The sequence below is a fragment of the Canis aureus genome, chromosome 34 (genome assembly GCF_053574225.1).
Source record: "Canis aureus isolate CA01 chromosome 34, VMU_Caureus_v.1.0, whole genome shotgun sequence".
Classification (NCBI taxonomy): domain Eukaryota; kingdom Metazoa; phylum Chordata; class Mammalia; order Carnivora; family Canidae; genus Canis; species Canis aureus.
The window spans coordinates 17,739,171-17,754,010 of record NC_135644.1 but is presented as its reverse complement, the minus strand read 5'-3'; the positions used below and the strand labels follow the sequence as shown (position 1 = coordinate 17,754,010).

The following is a 14,840-nucleotide window of genomic DNA, read 5'->3' as shown; positions in this document are numbered from 1 at the left end:
AAGACAACCTGTCATCGACATTTAAGGATGTCCTAACCTACAAGATCACATCACCCTAAAATGACCAATCGACCAAGTGCACTTTCAGAAACTGATGTCAACACGGCATGAAAATCAACAACAGAACCTTTCTGCCTCTCCTGACAGTACCAATGTGCAATCACACACGTGTGACAGACCCACCATCTCTATCTCCTTCCTCTGCACAAAAGTACTGTTTTGCCTTGCAATAGACAGGGCCGGTGGAGGCCTGGGCCGTGAAATGGGAGCAGTGCTGAGTGACTGCCAATCACAGAGGCGGGGGAAAGCTCCAGCAGCTCCTGCGCTCCGTCAGCAATCAGACCACGGCCCACAACGGCCTAGGGAACACTAAGCTGCTGCAGGAAGGAGAGCTGACATGGGGCATCTCCCAGATTCTCAGAAGTGCACCTCGGTTGTGATTTGGGGCCTGTTTGTTACCGCACCATAGGTTACTACACCATAGCCCAGCCTCGCCTGAGAAAACAAGCTTCGGGACATCAAAGGGCACCAAAAATCCACCTGAAATCAAATTCTCCACCTTTTTCCACCTGAATCCAGAGAAGCCTACAGCCTACATACCTTCTATTTTGGTTAACCTCTAAAAATCTGCTCCTCTCCTTTGCATCCCCAGGCCTGGGTGAAGAAATTGCAGAGGCAGTTTAATAAATTTTTATTGACGGTGATGAAAATCTTAAGCAAAGTCAAATGAATTTTAATAAGTTAGACTTTAAAAAGAATGATGGAAATTCTTGAGAGATCACAGGAAACACGTTTATTTGGGGGGAAAAAAGGCTCAATCGTGAAGCTCAGTGTCTACTTAGATACATACCATTTCACTTGCTATAACATACTAACATAATTGAAAAAAATCTCAATTCCCACCGATGCTGCAAGGGCATGACAATTCTAAAGACATCAAAGCGGATAAAAGAGGCATATAAATGTGCCGATATTTTTGCAAGGATTAGATCACCACTACTCAGAACATACTAGAAACTGATACTCTTCACAAATACCACCCACAATTGTAAAAATTAAAAGCTTAAACCCACAGAATTGTAATGCAAATATCAGAAGTTCACTTCAAAGGTCACTTCCCACCATTTTTTCCCACCCCTTCTTGAAAAGGGCCCACACATGAAGGCCAAGAGAACTGCTATGAAAGGAAATACACGTTGTGGTTCCACACCAATGTCTAGCTTAGACGTACTGCAAATTTCATTACCAGCTCCCAGAGCATACAAGCTACACAGAAACAGCAAGCCACACACACAAGCCTGGAGGTTTATCTACTAGTTAAGCAAACTGTCACTCTTTGAAAAATGGATCTAAAATCCACACTCAGAAAAATCTTTAGCCTCCTTTTTGCTTTCTCTGAGAAAAGCAGGGAAGGTTTTCTTTTTATCTGAAGGACAATCTACACAAAACGATATGCAATTTGATTATTATTCCATCTGCCTTTCTCTGAAATAAGGCAAAAATACACTCAACAAAATTTCAGTCACAAGTGGGCATTGTATCGTTTAAAAAGGAAAGATACCTAATCAGCCCATCTTCCCAGGGGCCATGCAATCCCACTGAAGAAATGGAAACTTCAGTTCCTCTCAACTCAACTCAAAAACCTTGTACCTTCAATAAGCTAGGACAAAAGGGACCAGTAACTATCAGCCAAGACGATAAAAAAAAAAATTCACCCAAAAGGCAAAGCATGACTGTTTTCTCTCCCACCCCACCTGTTTCATTTTAAGAGTATCACTGACCAGGGCAGGATTGCTCAACTTCCCTGCTCAACAGAAGTATATACTGCAATGAGACAGACTATCCTTCATTTCAACCAAATGAGTCAAGAGGAAGTAATATTAATTATTTATTGGTTAACACATCCACCAAAGACTTACCACCCATGTGCACCTGCTCATAAGCGTCACTGCTGTTCTAGAGTTTCCAAAGCTCACCAACCTTGAGAACACCAGAAAAGCCGGAAGTTCTGTGTTCTCAGCCATGCTTTGTGCCTTTCACCCCCAAAACCAGTGACTTCTGAGTAATATTTGAGGGTAGGAAACATTCCTGTCATAAAGTTACAACCTTATACCTTCATATGCCTTCCAACGTATTCTTTTTTTAATTTTACCTAAGTGTAAGTAGTAAACATAGGTCTACTTCATAAAGCATCATCAACTCCCTGTCTTCTGGCTCCAAGTAGCTCATCGGAGGAAACCTTCACCGTAGCTGTGTGCTAACACCTCTTTCAGCACAGGGCATTCATGTAAATGCTCTTATCCCTGGTCCTGAAAGGAAAATTCAGACACAGACCAGCTGATTCCTTCATAAAACAAGCTGTACCTGTTGTCGGGGTGTGGGTCAAGGTGACAGGGTCTGAGGTGGGAGGGCTCCTTGAAGATAATAGCCCCGCTCTGTCACAGTTACTTAAAAAGTGACTTACTGGGGCACCTGGGTGGCTCAGTGGTTGAGCCTCTGCCTTCGGCTCAGGTCATGATCCCAGGGTCCTGGGATCGAGTCCCACATCAGGCTTCCCACAGGGAGCCTGCTTCTCCATCTCCCTATTTCTCTGCCTCTGTGTGTCTCTCATTAATAAATACACAAAACCTTTTTTTAAAAAAAGTGACTTGCTGATCATTATTCATGTGGGCTTATTGAAAGGACGAGGCAACCCAGTTGAAACTAACATGCAAGAGGAACAGAAATGGTACCTTTAAAAAAAAAAGTATCTCTTCTGTCATCCAGAACCTTTGGTGGTCTCTCACTTCACAAGAAGTGAAAAGAAGGAAGCTTGAGAGGCTTGACTCAAAGACCACACACACCTTCATTTTACAGAGAGAAGCAGCTTGTAAGGCAAAGATTATCTTAATACCTTGCGCCTAGTAAACACAGCAAACACATATATTCAGTTAAGTGTTTATACAAGGTAGTTACTCAAACTTACTTTTCCTGAGAATGTCTCCTCCCGACCTCACCTGCCAGAAAACAGCACCCACCTTCCTCCCAACCTTGATTTTCAATCACTAAGCCCTTCAGAAAGAAGTCTTCTACTCTGGCCCACCACTCCAGAACCACCCCTCCACAAGGAACCTGCCCAACCCAACTCTCCTGACCCTGTGCCCTCCCTGAGCCACCCTGAGATGGGGGGGGGGACCTGGGTTAAATGTCTGAGGAAGGCGTACAGCTCGCACTAGGAAAGCTGTTTAGAGCATGCTTCTAAAAGCACCAAGCTGCAAAAGAACTCATTCGATGTGCCAGGACTAATCTTAACCCCACACTGACAATTCCAAAAGTGTTCATAGCATAAAATAGTAAATTTTAGCTAAAGGTCATGTTTTCAGGCCGTATTTTTAAACAGTAAATTATAATGACAAGTTACACATGAAGACATTCTCCTTATATCAAATCACTGGGGCGCCTGGCTGGCTCAGTAGGAAGAGCATGCAACTCTTCATCTCAGGGTTGTGAGTTCAAGCCCCACACTGGCTGTAGAGATTGCTAAAAATCAATCAATCAATCAATCAATCTTTAAAAAAAAAAAAAAACCTGTATCAAATAACGACTGATAAGGTTTGTCTCCCTCCTAATTCCCTTGTTCCTAGTATTGCTGGTTTTTATGTGTATATCCTTCTGGTCCTTTCTCTAGGCATTTTATGCACATATTTTTGAAACCAGAGGACATATAGCAAAATTATGTAGACTCTAACATAGCTATTCAGGAAAAGAATATTTAATATTCAGTCCTAAGTATATATAGGTTTCCATACTCCTTGTATCCTGTTCTTGGATATATTCCAGTAAGTTCTCTCATAGATCTATGACAGCATGTATAGGGATATTCTCTGCACTGCTGTGGGTGGGGACTCAGAGATGGAGGAAAAAATTTAAAAACCAATAGGGGAACATATGTCTAGGTAAACACATCAAGCTAAATAGATTAATCATAAGAACATAGTTCTAAATTTTAAAAAATAGTATGAACTAGAGCACAAAACCACTCATGTATGTTTAAAACAGACATAAATACCCTCATTTGCTACAATATCCACACACCTTACATGATTCCTGTGAAGTGGAATAAAACACTTAAAATAGCCCCTGCCACATTTTACGAACTTTGCAAAAATTCACTATTATTAACTAAATAAAAAGATGTCCTCAGTATATTGTAAATTTTCTATGACAAAACCTCATTTACAGTATCATTCTTGCTCCTAAAGAGCTTTCTTTTCCCCTATTAAAAAAAATACATAAAAAAGATTGAAAAATGTTCAAAATGCTTGTAGTACTTATCTAGGAGAGAAATTATACATGCTCCTTGGATTATTTTCTTTACTGGGTCATATTTCTTCAACAAATACATATTATTTTATACTTTTCTTTGGTCCTTAATCTTACTCTCGATTCATGACCAGAAAAAATATAGAAACAATCTAAAAATCCAACAATGAGGAAATAATTCAATTATGGTGCATACAAGTATTTCACAACCACTTTTTGTCAAACGTGGGGCAATAGCATACTGCTGCTTGTGAAAGAGCAGGCTCTGGAACCATACAGAGATCCGAGAGGCCATGGCCAGTAATGGTCAACACGGATTCTGGAGCCAGTCTACCCACATTCACATCCCACCTGCCACTCAGAAGCTGTGCAACCTAAGGCAAATCAGCCTCCCTGAGTCTCGGGCCCCATCTGCAAAATGAGGGTGGTGATAGGGTCCCCTCATACTGCGGCAGTCAATACATGCAAAAGATGCAAAAAACAAACATGCATAAGGTCCACTAACAGATGTCTGTATTTCGCTGAAAAATACATGCACGCACACCAAAGGTCACATATCGTATACTTCCACTTATATGAAATGCCCAGAATAGGGAAATCCTTAGAAATTGAAAGCAGGCTCCCTGCTGCTCCCCGTTGGACAGACAGCCGCCTCCTCCGGTGCAGTGCCCGCTGTGGCCCAAGACGCGATGGCGAAGGTCCCAGCAAACGGATTTGGCCACATCAGCCGCCTGGTCACCAGGGCTGCTTTTAACTCTGGCAAAGTGGATACTGTCACCATCAATGACCCCTTCACTGACCTCACCTCCACAACTCCATGGTGTACATGTCCAGTAGGATTCCACCCGTGGCAAATCCCACGGCACGGTCAAGGCTGAGAACGGGAGACTTGTCATCCATGGGAAGTCCATCTCCATCTTCCAGGAGTGAGATCCCGCCACCATCAAATGGGGTGATGCTGGTGCTGAGTGTGTCGTGGAGTCCACTGGGGTCTTCAGCACCATGGAGAAGGCTGGGGCTCACGTGAAGCATGGGGCCAAGAGGGTCATCATCTCTGCTCCTTCTGCTGATGCCCCCCACGTTTGTGATGGGCATGAACCACGAGAAGTAGGACAACTCCCTCAAGATTGTCAGCAATGCCTCCTGCACCACAACTGCTTGGCTCCTCTGGCCAAAGTCATCCATAACCACTTCAGCGTCGTGGAGGGTCTCATGACCACCGTCCACACCATCACTGCCACCCAGAGGACCATGGACGGCCCCTCTGGGAAGCTGCAGCGTGACAGCCGAGGGGCTGCCCAGAACATCCTCCCTGCTTCCACTGGTGCCGCCAAGGCTGTGGGCAAGGTCATCCCTGAGTTCAACGGGAGCTCACTGGCATGGCCTTCCGTGTCCCCACCCCCAACGTGTCAGTTGTGAATCTGACCTGCCGCCTGGAGAAAGCTGCCAAATATGACGACATCAAGAAAGTAGTGAAGCAGGTATCGGAGGGCCCCCTCAAGGGCATCCTGGGCTACACTGGGAACCAGGTTGTCTCCTGCGACTTCAACAGTGACACCCACTCTTCCACCTTTGACACCGGGGCTGGCATTGCCTCAATGACCACTTCATCAAGCTCATTTCCTGATATGACAATGAATTCGGCTACAGCAACCAGGTGGTGGACCTCATGGTCCACATGGCCTCCAAGGAGTAAGAGCCTCCTGGACCACCAGCCCCAGTGAGAACAAGAGGAAGAGAGAGCCCCTCAGCTGCTGGGGAGTCCCTGCCCTGACTTAATCCACTAACACACTGAGAATCTCCTGACCACCAGTTTACATCCCAGACCCCCTGAAGAAGGGAAGGGGCTTGGGGAGCCCTACATTGTCATGTACCATCAATAAAGTATACTGTAGCCCGCCCCCCCCCCCAAAAGACATTGAAAGCAGGCTAGTGTTTGCCAGAGGCAGAGAAGAAAACAAAGAGTGACCGCTGAACAGGTCTAGGGCTTCATTCTGGAATCACTGGTTTTGGAACTAAATGGAATGGTTATGTAACATTGTCAATACACTAAATGCAACTGAATTGTTCACTTTAAAAGGATTAATTTTATGCCATATGAATTTCACCTCCAGGAAAAAAAAAAAAAAAGAGGCACCACAATGTGTTTTATAAGAACATATATACAACTGAAAGGATAACGTACACAATCAAAAAGGTTGAAAAGGGGACAAGGACTGAGTAAGGCGGATGGCAAAGCGAATGCAACACAGCATCAGTTTGCAAGGGGCCCTAGCCTGGCCTGTGGATGACAGGGTGCCGGGAACTGCAAAGCAGGCTTGCTGAAACCCTCTACACCGGGGGCCCGAACACCGTCTTGGTTGGCTGCCTTTCTTCCTTTCCCAAAGAAATGGTATCCACCTTGCTTCTTCATTTCTTACCCTCTGATAAATCTCTTGGAGCTCTCTTCACGTCAGCACACACCGTGCTTTATCACTGTTTTGAAGTTCTAAGAATGTACCATGATTCACATGTTTTCAGCTTGCTTGGTCTTTTGTACTTGATCATACATAATATGCCAATTAATGAAGATTTCACAATGAAGAATCAGCATGGTATGCAACGGCCTACACCAAAATAAAACCCTATTCTGAAAGAAATTTAAGCTCTAGAGCTATTTTATATGCATCGCCCACTCATCACCACTGCCACCACCCAACAGATGAAAGAGTGCGATGACCCCTTCTTCCATTGCAACGCCCTCCAGACTGAGGTGGATTTAATTTGATTTTTACAGGAAAAAGACAGAAGTTCATTGCATGATTCCTTGCTCCAAGATGACCCTTCCCTAAGCCTGGTGACCACCTGGCCTGGCTGTTTGGTATTAAGTTGAAAGGCCTGGAATTAGTTCAGAGGATACACACAGTGTTGTAACAAGTCCATGAAGTTCACCTTGGAGCTTCTGGCTCCGTCAACTACCATGCCAAAAACTCTGTGCTTTCTGGATGTTTACCAAACCCCAAACATCAACATGTCACCTGCTCAATTACACTGTATCTAAGAGACTTCTCTGGGATTTTGTTTTCATCAAAATAAATGAAAAGGCTGCCCTTTCTTAATAATTAGTCACGAATGTCAGTTGCCTCAAGGTGACACAAGAGACAAACGTGACATTTGTGAAGAACGCCAGCTGGAAAGAATCATACACGGAACACACACACACACACACACACACACAGAAACATCCTCTTCTAGGCTAAGGAAACACAAGCATTTTAGAAAAATAAAATAAGCCTTTTCCCAGAGCTGGGATAAAGGTCATCCCCGTGGTACCAGGGTGGAGGACAGAGCCACCTCTCAGCTGCACTGCGCCCTGCCCTCATAGGACCTGCTGGAGAGGAGGGTCTGTTCCAGTGCCAAGTGAGATCTGGCATCTCTGAGGACTGAGCAGTTATGCAATACAATTATTTTTTTGCATAGCATCCCTCCCACAGGGCATTCCAATAAACTCCACAAAGGGAGTCATTCATAGACTTGATAAAAGCCAAGTAAGGAGAAACTTTGTAACATGAAGGAAAGACAGGAAATACACCTCGGAGATGTAGAAGGAACGGAGACGTAGAAAGAACACCCGGCACTTTCCTCTAGGCTTTCACCTGCCCTCCCAAGCCACAGGGCAGAGGCAGAAAAGAGCAAGGTGACCAAAGAAAGACGGATGGGGAAGAATGAATGAAGTCGGGGGGGGGGGGGAGGGGGGCACAGGAAAGGCTTGCCATCCTGTACCAGCGAAGGTACATCCTCACTGCTGGCAGAGTAAAGTGATGTTCTCTCAGCCGACCTGGGACTGGTTTGGATTTTTGTTTTTGTTTTGTCTTTTTGAAGCCAGCTATTGATTCTACTTGTTAAATAATAAACACAAGTCACACAATATTTTCCTAATTTTATGACTTAATGGCCTAATTTATTTTGACAGAAACAGAAGTGTGCCTACACACCAAAGTAATAGTTGTGTTTGGCTGTTTAAAGGTCTTTGGAACTCCTGCAAGAAATTCCTAGGTTGGGGGTAGTCCAGGAGAAAGGGCTAAATGTCTTTCTTGAGGGAGATGAGTCATCTAATGAAGTAGCAAGATGCCATGCTTAGCTTGAGCAAACTTTACAAAACTTTGTTAGAAGCCACCTTGAAAAGAAGAAATTATCCATAAGCTTTCAAACTTCTAAAGACGAAGCTGATTCCACCATGATACCTCTTATCCATGGGTGATCTCGTGATCAGGAGAGGACTTTGATCAACCAAGGTGGTCTCAACACGTCTGCACCAGGCACTCACCAGCTTGGTGAATAGCTGCATACTCACCCCTTCTCAGTTCCAGGATGCTTTCCCCAACAATGTCTGGAGACAAAGGTCTCTAAAAACTCAGCCTAGACACTTGGCGGGAGCTGGCTGGGCTAACGTCAGCTCCAGCCCTGAGTTCTTAGCAGCAGCAGGTGTGCCATGACAGGTCAAACAGACTTCTCTCAGGCCTGCGAGGGCTATGTTGCCACAAGGCATTTCCTGATGAATCTGAACAAACTCCCCAAACCCAAAGAGGTGATCATGTGTTTCAATGAAGCCCTACCAGTATCTTCAAAAGCATCCTACTCTCCCAAGAATATCCACAATAGGGTGCCTGGAATTCCTGATGTCACACAGGGAATGCATTCCATTATAGAGCTACCTTGTCCAATTTCCCTATCAATTTTCATTGCCACAGAAGAATCAGGTATAGGTCCAGATTTAGGCCAAAGCCAGTCCTGAAAACCAATATGTTCTTAAAAGAAAAAAAAAGTATCACTATTAATTTCAAAGTCAAGTCTATGATTTAGCATCATGATTTAGACAGATGCAGCTTACCAGCAGCAAATCACTTACATTCTACTTGAAAAATACTAGGATGTATAGGGATCACATAAACATCTTCTAATACCGTGTCATCATTAAGGAGGCAATAAATGGAAATTACTTGTGTGAATATTGCTGATGGGAATCCTGACAAAGAAAAGATTTAAACAGCAACAGACCACATGAGTTGGAAGAAGGGGCCACGGACTCACCCTGTGCTCTGCCCTACAAAGCCTCTCTCTTCAGGACATGGGCACTGCTGCTGTCACTCAGTGAAGTCCCACAGGACTTCACACCATTCACAGGGTCCAACAGCCTGTCCAAAGCAGGTAACCTTTACACAGCCACGAAAGCAGAGGAAATTCCCAGAAGAATGCCCAGGGAAAGTTCACTTTCACAGTGTCTGCACGTATCATCATCTCCAGGAAGCAGACTGGACAAAGTCTGACCACCAAAGATAGTGATTGTGGGGTACAGACACACCCCACGGACCAAGGTAAGGGCAGGGGTGGGAAATCCTCTACTCTCCCAGGTCACGGCCAATGCTCAACCAAGGTGGGCTCACCAGATCGAGGGCTGGGCACCTGCAGAACATGACTACTGTGACGGGAATTCCTAAATGTTAGGCTGGAAGGGCTGAGAGGCAAACTCAAAAAGATGTCATGTCTCCCAAAGGTAATTCCAGGCACAGAAAGCAAAGGCAAGATCACGGAAGGGGCTTTTCAAAGGAAAAAAGTGAAATAGTAAAATAAATAAAAGTAGAATCCAAAAGATCTAAAAGGGAGATGGGAAAGCCTCTGTCGGACATAGAGAAAACAGCACAGTCAAAACACTGTTGGTCATGCAGCCACTCCATGAACACAGACTGGCCCCCATCAAGTAGCAAGAGCCATACTAAACGTTACTCAAGAGTAACCAGGGGCCAGCCTATTCTCAAGGAACTTAAAAGCTACTAGAGCAAATAAGCTTACGCTCAAACAGATGCATTATCCAGTGATAGGTGATTTCCCTAAGAACAGCATGAAATCAGGATTTGGGATAGGCATTGGGTTTGAACCTTGAGAGAGACACAGGACATATATCAGAAGAAGAAAAGAGAGATTCTTAGCATGCTAGAGAGTGGCCAGAGGGCCTACAAAGGCAAAAAAGGTGGGACTCACCATTTATTTTCAGGAAATAGTGCTGAAGAGGTGTAATGAAAGATTACTTGAAAAAGCAGACTGGGACCAGATCTTGGAGGAACTTAAAAAATATGCAAAAAAAAAAAAAAAGAAAAGAAAAGAAAGAAAGAGAAGAAAAAAGAAATCCACAGAGACCAGCAGGGTCAGGAGGAGCAGAGACATACCCTGGGCAAGCAGTATCACCTGCTATGATCACCAACTGCCCTATCATCAGAAGGAAATCAAACACAGCAGTATGACATGTGGGATGATTGGTGCTTTTCTCTGTTCCTTTCCATCCGGCAGTATTTGTTTAGGAGAGAACACGTCATCAGTCTAACAGATGAGCAATGATCCCAGGCACCCTGGAAGGCAACACACCAGTCCTCGTGAGGCACTGCTGTTACCCTGGTCGGGCAAAATCTCAATCCTCTCACCAGTCCTAAGTGGTACCTAAAGCACCTTGGTAAGCCAAACATCTATCTTTACTTTACATCAAGTAAAAAACAATTTTTTCAGGTACCTTGGGTGTGTTTCTGAACACACTTAACTCTCCATATACACTTAACTCTCAATTTGCTGGTCAGCAGCCTTGCAGAGTACAGATAAGTCATGACGGGGGGCAGGGTGGGGGGGCTTCCTCCCACCCTATGCTAAGATTCTCCTAGCCTGTCCCCTTCCTCAGAGAGGTTTCTCCTTTGGCTTCCTTTACTTCCCTGCAAGACCACAGAGGCTTGTTTGCAGGTCTCCTCTGTCCCTCCATGTCCAAACCCAATGCCAGGCAGGCATATGTCTTCTACAAAATAAGAAAAGCTTCTAATCCATCCCTAATTTTCTCTCCAAGTGATCCATAGCAAGCCAGAACTCCTCTCTCTCTCTGTTTCTCAATGGCTTTCATAGCAATCTGTGATATATAAATATCCAGGCTTAAGAGCAAAGGAAGCCATTTCCTAGAATCGACCTTTAAAAAAAATATGAGACTGTGTTCACAACTTCACAGATACCATCCAAGCTCTCACTCACCTTGATACCTTGATGTTAGGATGGAGGACAAGTTGAGTTTCTTTAACCCGTTTTTTTTTTTGCTTTCATCTAGATATATGTATCATATATATCTTTATATATGTATTTATACGTATAAAGATATATACATGTTTAAAAAATAATTTTCATTCACAAAATTAAACTCTGTTAAACTTTACTATGTAAGCATCATTCATTTCTCCTAGTGTGGAAGGCACCTGAAAACATAATGTTGCGCTATGGAGCATTCGCACAGAAAAGAGAGGAGTCGTCGTCATTCATTTCCTTGTGTACTTGAATAATCATGGTAATCAAGATTGCTCTTTGTTAGCAACCTTCAATGGGAGAAAAAGTAATGGAATGAAACTAAACGGTTCAATTAGCAGCAGCAATAAATGCCAAATAAAGCCTTTTGACAGTGATGCAGGGAACATGCTTTTGGCTTACCTGGGAGGGGTCTCCTGGGACAAGGAGTAAACCACGCCAAGCTGTGGCGCAGTCATGGGTAAGAGTGTGGACTTCAAAGAGAGGGAAACTGAATCTGACCCTGGCGGTTTTTTTTAATCTTTGGGCTCCAATTTCCTCACTGGCTCCATAGGAGTATTAAATGAGATGTGCATGTAAAGCAGCTGGCAAAGTAGCTATTAATACCGCACTGATGAAGTGTAAGAGATGACCAACATGGTAGAGCCTTTCTCTCACAGAGACGACATGTACAGGCCATGCCAAAAGAGATGTTAAAATCTCTTTCAACTGGATCAAGAAAAAACAGTCCATAATATGAAACTCAGGATTTCTAGGGCAAGTTCTGGTTCTAAAAAGTTCTCCACTAAATGTTTTAGTTCCTTTTGGATGCATAAAAAAGAAAACAGACAAACAAAAAACTATTTAAACTGTCAAAGATAGGGGATCCCTGGGTGGCTCAGGGGTTTAGCACCTGTCTTTGTCTCAGGACATGATCCTGGAGTCCCGGGATCGAGTCCCACGTCAGGCTCCCTGCAGGGAGCCTGCTTCTCCATCGGCCTGTGTGTCTCTGCCTCTGTGTCTCTCATGAATACATAAAATCTTTAAAAAAAATAGTCAAAGATAATACATGTGTACAATTTTAAGATTTTTACATCCTGACTCACTGCTAATCAAACAGCACCTCCAATTAAATGTAGGTTATACGGAAGGAGTTATATTTTAAATCATAGATACCTTCATAGACAATTCTTACATAGAAAAATATATTTCTAGTAAAAGGTAAAAATCTTTGATTTTGAGTGCTCTTCTGTAAGAGAGAGTCAAAAATAATACTTTCCTTTGTTTCCCGAGTCCATTTCTTTTGTATTGAAATTATTATCTGTTAACTTGGTTAAATCATAGTGAACTGTTGATTTCAGGGAGGCAAGTGAACATCTGAACAGGATGATGGGAAGTAAAAAAATTCCACTAGAACCAGAATACCTTTGTTCAAAGACACAACTTGATTAAATTCACATCCTGTGGTCATTTGCTGACTTCTCAGAACAATGGTAAATGTAGTTGCTGGGAAAACAAAGAAACCATTGTTCCTTTTCATTCTTTCTCTTCCGTGTCGAAAGTTTAAACTGATTATGTCAGAGTCCACAGTTTACTTACAAGATAAAAGCATGTTAATACACGCACATCAAAAAGCCACACATTTATACATAGATGCATGTTTACATATATATTCAACTAATGCTGGCATTTAACCCATGTTTGTAGAGACAGCACTAAACTTCAGAAATTGTTTTTATGATGAGGATTATCGAGTTTTTATCAAAACATTGGCCCTGTCGATCTCTCGCTACAATTCTGTCTTGGAACAAACTTTACAACACACAGTGGGTGGTGGGAATTTAACAAAGTGGATTGGAAATGCCTTCCTCTAAGATTCTGACAATAACTACATGTGACATGCTGCTGATGAAAAAAGGATGACTTTGGGGATGGAGTGATTAGCTCTAAATTCTGGTGACACGCCTCCACCAGAGGTAATCCTCTGTAGACCAAGTTCCTCGAGGTCAGATCCCAAAGGGAGCTTCCTCGGTATCACCAGGATGCAGCAATGCCTGGCACGCGCTGGAGCTCAACAAACACCAGAAAGATGTTGGATCATCAACCCACCTTGTGATCAGATAAAAGCAGGGAGGTAGAAATTCTGACCTTTGGCCAGCTCATGGTTGCTCGGGTCTTTCTGAAGAACAGACTCATCACTCCCCCCACCCTCTGTTTCATGTTCTGAGAGGAACGGTTCCACCTTCTCCAACATGAGGAAGAACCTTCTTAACCAACACAAAGCCTTGCACTACCTGACAAGAGATTCCAGGATATTACAGGATCATTCAGACAGGGGTGGGTTTCTGTGGGTCTTTTTTTTTTTTTTTTTTTTTCCTTTTAAATGTTTAATAGTCTGCTGTTTTGACTGAATTTTTAGTCTGGTTTTAATGTCGGGAAGTACAAGAACAAAAGGCCTACTACCATTCTCTCTCTTTTATAATGAAACGTATTTGAGTCCACTGCTGGAACTGTGTTCTTTATACATGTCAACGCTTTAGCATTAATGCTAATACCAGTTTCAAACCTCCCAGCAACCCCATCATTGATTCAGATAGACGACAGGCCATGAGGATTGCTGCTTTATGTAACTTTATTGACTGAATTTTTAGGTACTTTGTAGGATAGAGAAGAAAAGATGAGAGGATGAATAGAGGGCATTTTTAAAGGATTCCTAGTCCTCTCACATAATCATCAGAGCCCTTTTTACCAACATGGTAGCATAAACTTATTTGGAAGACACATAAAAATTGGCTTGGAATGTAGGCACTTCTGTCTATGCTTTTCCTATTTGTGATTGTTTACATTAGTGCCAGAGTTACCATAAAATTGACCTTTAACACAACCTGTTAAAGTATTAGTTATATAACTAAAAAGTTAGCAATAAAACACTTGGGAGAGAGAAATTTTATCTTTTTTTTTTTTAAGATTTATTTATTCATGAGAGACACACAGAGAGAAAGGCAGAGACATAGGCAGAAGGGAGAAGCAGGCTCCCTGCAGGGAGCCCGATGCAGGATTCGATCCCAGGACCCTAGGATCATGACCTGAGCCAAAGGCAAACGCTCAACCGCTGAGCCACCCAAGTGTCCCAAGAAATTTTATCTTGATAACCATATAATAAGTGTTCAAGCTTTTCGAACGACAGTGAATTCTCTAAATTAGTGAATCCTCAATGATCCATTCCCATGGAAAGCTACACTAGTATGAATAATACAAATAATTTAAAAAGATTTCACAGGGATGCATGGGTGGCTGAATGGGTTAAGCTTCCAACTCTTGGTTTTGGCTTAGGTCATGACCTCAGGGTCCTGAGAAGGGGCCCCACGTGCAGCTCCTCGCTCAGCAGTCTGCTTACCCCTCTCCCTCAGCCCCTCGCCTTCCCCCATGCACTGTCTCATAAAAATAAAATCTTTAAAAAAAAAAAAGACTTC

The 14,840-nt window shown here is 43.2% G+C and overlaps 1 protein-coding gene, 1 long non-coding RNA gene and 1 pseudogene across 10 annotated transcripts in view; 2 read left to right on the top strand and 1 right to left on the bottom strand.

Moving 5' to 3' along the window:
* The window catches only part of STK39 (serine/threonine kinase 39), a 316,325-nt gene that overhangs the window by 254,282 nt on the left and 47,203 nt on the right, over positions 1 to 14,840 (bottom strand). The window contains exon 1 of one of the 9 annotated variants that reach the window (XM_077883580.1): positions 10,321 to 10,433. The exons of 7 other annotated variants lie outside the window; for them this stretch is intronic. The gene's annotated coding sequence lies outside the window, so the exon portion shown is untranslated. Of the gene's footprint in view, positions 1 to 8,635; positions 8,933 to 10,320; positions 10,434 to 14,840 lie in introns of those variants that run through there. One more of the 9 variants, XM_077883579.1, reaches the window with a different exon arrangement.
* On the top strand, positions 4,992 to 6,093 carry LOC144304930 (glyceraldehyde-3-phosphate dehydrogenase pseudogene; annotated as a pseudogene).
* LOC144304933 (uncharacterized) lies at positions 8,991 to 11,765 on the top strand. Its single transcript, XR_013371936.1, has 3 exons — positions 8,991 to 9,656; positions 10,627 to 10,786; positions 11,550 to 11,765. It is a non-coding gene; the product is annotated as an uncharacterized LOC144304933 (long non-coding RNA).